Raw genomic sequence first — 10,457 nt, 5'->3', positions numbered from 1 at the left:
AAAAACCCTTCTGAGTTAGAATGACTCTCTTTGAGGTACAAAAGGCATTAGTTTTGCTTTGTTCAGGATATAATGAAAAAATGACAGTATACTGGAATGGATAAAAAAATAGGATACAGAAAAGTTCTTTCCTGTGTGAAATCTAGACAGCTACATAATCATTGTGGAGAAGTAAATATTGAACCTTTCTTAATATCCAAAAAATTTTAAGGAATGGCTAGATGGGAGTAGATTGGCTTTGGCAAATACAAGTTTACTGAGGCAGGCATGTATCACTTGGCCATTGACATCCTAGAAACACTTTGAGGAAATTCTGCCTTAAGAATTAGATTTGGGGATATTTTACTTAAGTGATTCCCATGGCCCTTAAGAGTGATAACTGATTATATCGTGTGTCTAGACAGTATTCTATCCAGGTAGTGGTATAATATATGCATTGTGATTTTTCTGCACGTTTGAACTCCCTTATACATATTGAAGCTTATGATAAATTATTATTTTAGCATTAGGCAATGTGTTATTTGACTTGTAACAATCTCATGAAAGCAGTGTTCTTATGATCAGGTGTTAATTCACTTATAAAAGATCAGTCAGAGATCTACCTTTCTCCTCGTCCTATGTGAGGTAGTAGTCAGAAGTCACCATTGATGAACTCTCACTGGCCCCACTGGCCTTAGTCTTCTCAGTCACTAGAACAATGGAAAAGAAATATTTGTTATTTACAAGCCACTCAGGCTAGGGCACTTTGTTATAGAAAGGTGAATGAAGGAAGACAGTTCTTACTTGTTTATGAGCAGGATGAGTGAATATTACAAAGTCTAATGAGGCTTCTAATATTTTTAAATTAGCTGAATAGTTCTTTCAGGCTATTTTCCATTTGTTAATTTTCTTAATATTCATGAGCTCAAAGGTAGCAATATTAAAATCAAAATAGTCTTAGAAGAGGCGAAGCTTTGAGATTCATTTTAAAGAGTATTGGATTTTTATGAAGAATTCATTAAGGGAGTTAAGGAAATAACTTCATTACAAAAGCATTCGAAGGATAAAACATATTAGTTGTTTTTCGTGTTCTTGTGAGAATGAAGGCAAAGGCATAAGTCACAAACAAATCCCACACCAGTTTGGAATTATGATTAATAGAATGGTCATTTATTTAAAGGAGAAAAAACTTACAGATCACCGTCCCAGACAACAGCCCTCTGGGCAATCAGGAAGGGAGTCTAGTCCCCGGAAGTGGAGCAGGAAGTAAGAGAGAGCGAGGAGGGAAGTGGCCGCTTTTTTAAAGGGAGAGAGACCACGCCCCAAGGGGCTGGTATCTCAGCTGCTATTGGTGGGAGGAGCGGAAGGACCTCCCACAACACGTCCCCCTTTTGTTTAAGTAAGAGAGTTCTAAACCTACTATGAAATTATATACAATAAGTACAAATATCCTATTCTAACTAGCTTAGGTCTTGTATAATAAGTAGGTTGGCCAAGTCATGAGTGGAAAGTAACTACATTTATATAGTCTTCAACCCCATCGAAGATCTGAGAAGGGAAATAATGTTACCTGAGTAATTAGGAAGTGCAATCAAACAACTTCCCAAACATGCAACAAATCACAGAGACAACTAGCTACCTGGGCAATCACCCAAGGTCACTTTTGCAGTGTTGAAGCAACCAACTTTGGCTAAGGCCTAACATAACTGACATACCATTTTCAAAGGCAAGATGATGGAGGTGGGTCTTGTGTTTATCTGTTGCTTTCATTGGTTAATTAATAAAGAAAACTACTTGGCCCTGATAGGACAGAAAATTAGATAGGCAGAGTAAACAGAACAGAATGCTGGGAGAAAGAAGCCGAGTCAGGCAGTCGCCATGATTCTCCCACTCCAGACAGACGCAGGTTAAGATCTTTCCTGGTAAGCCAGCTCGTGGTACTACACAGAATATTAGAAATGGTTTAGATCAATATGTAAGAGCTAGCCAATAAGAGGCTGGAAGTAATGGGCCAGGCAGTGATTAAAAGAATACAGTTTCCGTGTAATTATTTTGGGTAAAGCCATGTGGGCAGCTGGGTGCCAGGGACGCAGCCCCGCCGCCTTCACTTCAACAGCAAGAAACTTGTCAAAACTATCTTACCCTGTCTTGGCAGGATATGACAGTCCTGTTTTTTCCATTCATGGATACTCTGTATCTCTGTCAGTGGTTGAGGTATGGGCATTTCTTTGCCCAAAGGCCAATTCAGCCAAGAAGAAAGGCTCCAGGTGGAGTGTCTTTGGTGCTCAACATTCTCTCAGGAATAGAGCAGTGTTGCCAGGAGCAATTGTGTCTCACTACCACAAAACTCTGAGTTAGATTAAAGGCCATTTTCCACAGCTCTTTGAAGAGGTTGAAGATTATCTATCTATACTGAGTATAATCTCCATGTATCTAAAGAACCTGATTAGTCTAATTATAAATGACAAACTCAGAATACTATTGATCTATATAATTCTCAATACCTATCTAACTTAAAGACTAAGACAATAAACGACTGTGTAACAAATGAGGACAATGACCTCCAAATATAAACAATGTACAAATATACATTGCAGTATGGTAAATATATATCAATACACAAACAATATATAAGTATCTTAATCAGAGGTAGAAATGTACACTGCAATATGGTAAATATATACAATATATATATCAATACAATATATGTCAATACATAAAAAATGTTTTAAACAGAGGTAGAAACATGCATGCATACAATAGTCAATATATAAGAATCGATATCAATATATTTGTATCAAAACAGTAACTCAGAAGTACCAACAAGTACCAATCTATTATCCCATCATCCCATTATCCCTCTCTTCTTTTTTTTTAAATGATCCCTGAGCTTATAAAATGCCTCCCCCAACCCTCAACCGTATACTAATTATAATCAACCCATAAATGATGTCCCTAAACCCAAGGGCAAACTTTACTGGGAGAGGGGACGTCGTCCTCTAGAATTACTTCCAGTTGTCATGGGGGTGATGTTCTTTCTGGGGGAACCTGTGAAAGTAAAATGATGGTTAAATTTCAAGATCAATGTCTTTTAAAATTGCAAATAGTCTCTGAATATTTTGTGGAGGTCTGGCCAGAAAGTTGTACAAGATGTGTACCATTTCAGCTAACCAAGTTGGAACTGTCTTGTGCAGCTGGTACCCAAAACAGGTCTTGTAGTAGCACTATCAGTATCATGATGTCATATCAACCAGGTGGAGTTGTTGTTATGGGGCCCCATCTTCTTCTAATCAATAATTGATCAATCTCAGTGTTGCCTTGTGCTAGAGGACCAGGCAGACCTATATGGAACCAAATGTGTGTTATGTACATCAGACAAAGCCTGTTCCTGATTATGTCTTGTACCTGGATAAACAATGAAGTCAACTCTGTGTCATCTGTATAAATTCAGCAGTTTCAATATGCAAGATAACTCTTTCTGCATATTGTGAATCTGTAACTATATTAAGAGGTTCTTTAAAATCCCTTAGCACCATAAGAATGGCATATAATTCTGCCTTCTGGACAGAATTATAAGGGCTTTGTTCCACCTTACTCAATTTATCTGACTTGTAACCTGCTTTCCCTGATTTATTGACATCAGTATAGAATGTACGGGCTCCAGTTATCAGAGCATCACATACAATTCTTGGAAGAATCCAAGAAGTTCTCTTTATGAGGTTAAGTCTACCACTTTTTGGATAGTTGCTACTAATTTCTCCCAAGAAATTAGCACAAGCTCTTTGCCATGGTTCATTGTCTTGCCATAGCCTTTTTATTTCTTCAGTAGTAAAAGGCACTATAATTTCTGCTGGGTCTATACCTGCTAGTTGACGAAGTCTCAGCTTACCTTTTATAATTAATTCAGAGACTTTTTCCACATAAGTTTTTAATTTTTTACTTGGTTTATTAGGTATGAATATCTACTCTAAAATAATATCTTCCCTCTGCATTAGAATCCCTGTAGGAGAAATTCTGGAAGGCAATTTGACTAGGATGCAGCTAAGATTTGGGTTCACCCTATCCACATGTGCCTCCTGTAATTTTTCCTCAATCATTGTCAGTTCCTTTTCTGCTTCATCTGTCAGTTTTCTTGGACTATTCAAATCTTTATCACCATCTAAGGTTTTGTTTAAATGAACTATTAGATCAGGTGTTATCCCAACAGCTGGTCGTAGACTGGAAATGTCTCCTAACAATCTTTGGAAGTCATTAAGAGTCTGTAACCAGTCTCTCCTAATTTGTGCCTTTTGCATTTTAATTTTCTCTAACCCTATTCTGTAACCTAGGTAATTAATAGAATCTCCTCTTTGAATCTTTTCAGGGGCAATTTGTAAACCCCACCTAGGCAAAACTTTCTTTACTTCTTCAAACATCCTTTCTAAAGTATCTTTATTTGAATCAGATAACAACATGTCATCCATTTAATGATAAATTATGGACTTGGGGAACTGTTTACGAATTATTTCCAATGGCTTACTTACAAAACATTGGCACAATGTAGGACTATTGAGCATACCCTGTGGGAGGATAGTCCATTGATATCTCTTATTAGGCTGAGAATTATTATAAGTAGGCACTGTGAAGACAAATTTTTCTCTATCCTTTTCTTGTAACGGTATAGTGAAAAAACAGTCTTTCAAATCAATAACTATAAGAGGCCATCCTTTTGGTAATAGAGAAGGCAAAGGAATTTCAGATTGTAGTGGGCCCATAGGTTGAATTACCTTGTTGACAGCTCTTAAATCTGTCACCATTCTCCATTTACCAGATTTCTTTTTTACAACAAACACAGGAGAATTCCAAGGGCTGGTTGATTCTTCAATATGGTGAGCATCTAGTTGCTCTTGCACCAGCTGTTCCAATGCCTGTAATTTATCTTCAGCTAGAGGCCACTGTTTGATCCACATTGGCTTCTCAGTTAGCCATTTTAAAGGTAGGGCTGTTGGTACCTCTCAAGGTTTGGTATTTGCTGTATGTTCTTGTACAGCCTGAATGGCTGGTGACCTTTTTCCATAATACCTCATCATATCCTTCCCAGAATTATTAGTTCCTGGAACTGCAGGAATGTTAATCTGTGTATTCCATTGCTGTAGCAGGTCACGGCCCCATAAATTTATTGCAATATTGGCTATATATGGCCTTAGTCTTCCTAATTGCCCTTCAGACCCTATGCATTCAACCCATCTTGTGCTTTGTTTTACATGAGATAGAGTTCTAATTCCCAGGAACTGAACATCTACCTCTTGAAGAGGCCAATTCAGATGCCAAGATTCTGGAGTAATGATACTTACATCCACACCTGTGTCTAATAAGCCTTCAATAAAAGTGCCATTTATACAGACTCTTAGCTTTGGTCTTTGATCGTTAATAGAAGTCTGCCAAAATATACGTTTACTCTGTCCTACTGGGTTTTTTGACTCATCCTCCAGGCGTAATTCATCATTTAGACCAGTATTACTTCTTACAACAGAAATTGGAGCTTTTAATTTTCTTGGTGAGGCACGTTCTCCACTGTGACTGGGAATGACTGGGCCACTGTTGACTTAGGGGCCTGCGAGAGGCCCCTCAAGGAGTTTCCCAATGATATTGGGTTGCCCTGTCTGTCTGTTGTTGACCTGCATTCATTGGACCAATGTCGGCCTTTACCGCATCTCCTACATATACCTGAAGGCCGAAGTCTCCTATTTTTGTCATTCCCAGAAGAGATATTATTCCTAGAAATTCTTTGCCTGCAATCCCTTTTCAGATGTCCTAATTTACCACAATTAAAACACCTGGCAGTTTGATGTCTCCTCATTGCTTTGGAAATTGCTTCTCCTACCCAAGATTCATCATTATAGCTAAACGTCTCAACATTCATCGTATGCTGAAGCCATTCATCCATAGGTGCTGATCTAGACCTTAATGACCCAATTATCTTTTTGCATTCTATATTTGCATTCTCAAAAGCTAGAGATCCAAGAAGTGTTCGTCTAGCTTCTGGGTCTGTTACCCCTATGTCCAGAACCTTAATTAATCTTTGTAAAAAGTCAATAAAGTGTTCTCTCTGTCCCTGCCTAATCCTGGTATATGATTCAACCCTTTTTGCTGGATCTTGTATCCTATTCCAAGCATTTAAGGCTGCTTGGTGATATAGACACTGTACTTCATCATCATAAAGAGCTTGGACCTGTGGATCAGCATATTCTCCTGCACCAAGAATTTGATCTCGGTAAACCTCCACACCTTTTGCTCTTCCTTGCTGTTCCATGTGTTTGGATTCTTCTCTGAAATAGATTCCAAACATCAAGGAAGGTCCATTACCTAAAACTGCAGACACTAACTGATGGAAATCATGGGGGTTAGCCCTAGCATTAAAAGCCCAAGTCCTTATCATTTCCTTAACATATGCAGAGTGAAAGCCAAAATTAACAATAGCTTGCTTAATTTCTTTTAGATCATTCATTGCTATTGTCGTCCATCTAGCTTCTTTGACTCCCTTTGAGCTTTTAGAAGTTGACGCTTTGTCAGAATTAAGTATAGGGTATGTCGCTAAACCCCTGGGTAATCCAGTTGCTATTGGCATCCATCTAGCTTCTTTGACTCCCTTTGAGCTTTTAGAAGTTGACGCTTTGTCAGAATTAAGTATAGGGTATGTCGCTAAAACCCTGGGTAAGCCAGTTCTAATAGCTGGTGGCGGCATTTTATCCTGTCCTTGTGCCTCCTTACTCTGTTCACCAGCTCCAATAATTTCTTCAATCTTTTCAAATCTTTTTATCATTGTCTCTCTTAAATCCTGAATCTCCTGACCTATATATGTTTCTAGTGATTTCACTGAGGTATCAAATTTTTGGTCCCCATTCTGTACCTGTGATTCCAAAGCTTTAATTTTTCCTTCAAAGATAACATGTCCTCCTTAAACTTTTCTTATATATCATGTAGATTCCCATCTTGGAAGTACATTCTGTCTGTTACTTTATCAAAACTTTGTGATAACATCTGAATGTCAAATTCATCAGGCTGAACCCATTCAGGTAACTTTCTAGTACCCTTGGATGTGGAGTCAGTTTTGTCTATCATAGTATCCACTTGTTCAGATAACCTCTGATTTTCAATAATTTTAATCCTGTCAATTAGTTGTTCATTATTAGTTTGTAAAGATTCTATTGTTCTTAGGAGTGCCATATTCTTCCGTTCATTATTAGTTCGTAAAGATTCTATTGTTCTTAGGAGTGCCATATTCTTCCTTAATGATAGTATATAGAAAAGAAAACTGAAACCTAGTAACAGGCAAATTAAGGTATCCCCATAACCATATAAACCTTGTATGATATACTCCATTGTATTAGTAAACAAAGCAGTAAAATTTGCATTAGAAATGAAAACTGCTATATTACCTATTATCCAGCAGGTGGTGCTGTTGCCGAGTAGCCACGAAAACTGGGTCTTGTTTCAGTGTCTGCCTTAGTAGATGTTAAAAACTGGAAAATGCGAGTTTCTCAACGAAGTAAATGTAATTAAATCAATTCCATACACAGAACCAGAAACCCAGAATCCAGGGGTAGAGAAGAGCAACCTGGAAGCCACTTATGCCTCCACGTGACAGAGTCACCCTGAGGGGTTGCAGCTTTCAGTAACCAGCAACCGCGTGCTCTGATTCGCGTCACTCAAGTGCCGCGCTTGCAAGGGAGATTTAAAAACGACTCAGAAAAGAGCGAACCACGTGGGCAGAGACTATGCAGGCCTGTGGAGTTTAAATCCACGTGGGGAGGCAAACGCTAGGCTGCGTGGGGACTTGAAGTCAATCTGAGGTGTCTAAAGGGAAAATATAAATAACTACAGCAAGAAAAGCCACTGTGTGATGATTTATGCTAAACTGCTGGCTCCACGCACAAGGCACAGGCCACAAGGCACAGGCCAGGGCTGAGGGAGGGAGGGCTCGCGCCCAGCCGGACTGGCGGCAGGCAGCCAAGCAGGGGAAGGAGAGGTCCTAAACCAAACATTGGGCACCAGATGAAGGCGAAGGCGTAAGTCACAAACAAATCCCACACCAGTTTGGAATTATGATTAATAGAATGGTCATTTATTTAAAGGAGAAAAAACTTACAGATCACCGTCCCAGACAACAGCCCTCTGCGCAATCAGGAAGGGAGTCTAGTCGCTGGAAGTGGAGCAGGAAGTAAGAGAGAGCGAGGAGAGAAGTGGACGCTTTTTTAAAGGGAGAGAGACTACGCCCCAATGGGCTGGTATCTCAGCGGCTATTGGCTGGAGGAGCGGAAGGACCTCCCGCAACATGAGAAAATAATTGACAAAAATTAAAAAGCTGAGGAAAGGAAATGTTTCTTTAGATCATGATTTGAGGAAGTGCAATATACTAGGGCAGAGATGGTATGGTGGTAGGAGCATATGACTTCTAGTTACATTGCATCTGTAATTAGGAAGCAGAGAGACCAAAGGATGGTGTTCATTTGGCTTTGCCCATTTTCACTTTTTGTTTAGTACAGAGCTCCATCCAATGAGATGGTGCTACCCATATTCAGGGTAGTTTTTCACTCTTTAGTCAAACTGCTCTGGAAACTACTTCAAAAATATACATAGAGGCATGTGTCATAGGTGATTTAAAATTCATTCAACTTGACAGTGAAGAATAACCATCACAGCTCTTGTTCGGACTCCATACTCTGGCTTTTGCTTTATCCTATTTATCTTGTTTTTTCCCTGTTTGGCTATTGCGTCTTGGAGAGTTGCTGTTTTCTAAAGAGGAAGTGGAGTGGTGGTAGATATGAATAGAGAGGAGTGAGGAAATTATGAGTGGAGAGAGGGAAAACTGTGGTTGGGATGTATTGTGTGTGGGAAGAAACTATTTTCAATAAAAGAAACTTTAAAATAATACATTTAAAAGAAGAATAGAAAATCTTGATACTGTGCTCGCTTTGGCAGCAGATGTACTAAAATTAGAATGATACAGAGAAGATTAGCATGGCCCCTGTGCAACGATGCCATGCTAGTTAATGAAGTGTTCCTTATTTTATATAGAACACCAAATAGACTGGAACCCTCCCCCAAAAGTCCCCTTGACACATAGTAATCAAAACACAAAATATACAGAATAAAGAAAAACTGTTAAGAGCTGAAAAGGAAAAGGGCCAAGTAACATGTAAAGGCAGACCCATCAGAATTATACCCAACTTCTCAATGGAGAATCTGAAAGCTAGAAGGTCCTGGACAAATGTTTTGCAGACACTAAAGATCACAGATGACAATCCAGAGTACTATACCAAGCAAAACTTTCAATTATCATAGAAGGAGAAAACAAAATATTCCATGACAAAACAAGATTTAAACAATACCTTCCTCAAATTCAGCTCTGCAGAAAACACTAGAAGGAAAACTCTAAAACAAGGAGGCTAGCTATACCCACAAAAGCAGAGACAATAGATAATCTTACATCAGCAAATCCTAAAGAAGGGAAATACGTAAACACTGCTACCAAAAATAACAGGAATTAACAATAACTGGTCACTAATATCCCTTAATAATAATGGACTCAACTTGCATATAAAAAGGCACAGACTAAAAGAATAGATAAGAAAACAGGATCCATCCTTCTGATGCATACAAGAAATATACTTTAACTTCAAAGACAGACATTTCCTCAGATGAAAGAGTTGGGAAAAGGCTTCCAAATCAAATGGACATAAGAAGCAAGCTGATGTAGCTATCCCAATATCTAACAAAAATAGACTTCAAAATAAAGGAAATCAAAAAAGATGAAGAAGAATATTTTATATTCATCACAGGAAAAATCTATCAATATTAAATCACAGTCATGAACATTTATGACCAAAATATAAGTGCACAGAGGTTTGTAAACAAACAAACAAAACCCAAAAAACATTACTACACCTTAAATCGTACATTGAACCCCACACACTAATAATGGGAGACTTCAACACCCCACTCTCACCAATGGGCAGGTCTGCCAGAAAGAAAATTAACAGAAAAACAAGGGAACTAACAGATGTTAGGACTCAAATGGGCTTAATAAACATCTATACAACATTCTACCCAAACACAAAAGAATATACTTACCTCATGGAACCATCTCTAAACTTGACCACATACTCAGTCACAAGACAAATCCCAACAGACACAAAAAATTGGAATAGCTTCCTATATCTTATCAAATCACCATGAATTAAAGTCAGAATTAAACAACAATGCAAATTCCAGACAGCCTATAATCTCATAGAAACTGAATAATGCAAAACTGAATCACTGCAAGTCCAGGAAAAAATAAAGAAAAAAAAATTAAAGACTCCCTAGAATTTAATGAAAATGAAGGTACAGAATACCCAAACTTATGAAACATTATGAAAGCAGTACCAAGAGGAAAGTTCATAGCACTTAAGGCCAATGCAAAGATCTCCCATGCTCTTGAGTAGGTAGAATTAACA

The 10,457-nt window shown here is 38.3% G+C and overlaps 1 non-coding gene across 1 annotated transcript; it reads left to right on the top strand.

Moving 5' to 3' along the window:
• The first annotated feature begins 8,928 nt into the window (after positions 1–8,928).
• Positions 8,929–9,031, top strand: LOC130868684 (U6 spliceosomal RNA). Its single transcript, XR_009056520.1, has one exon. It is a non-coding gene; the product is annotated as a U6 spliceosomal RNA (small nuclear RNA).
• Positions 9,032–10,457: the final 1,426 nt, after the last annotated feature.

This window comes from Chionomys nivalis, chromosome X (assembly GCF_950005125.1).
Source record: "Chionomys nivalis chromosome X, mChiNiv1.1, whole genome shotgun sequence".
Classification (NCBI taxonomy): Eukaryota; Metazoa; Chordata; class Mammalia; order Rodentia; family Cricetidae; genus Chionomys; species Chionomys nivalis.
The sequence above is the reverse complement of the archived record's forward strand: the minus strand, read 5'-3'. Positions and strand labels throughout refer to the sequence as shown.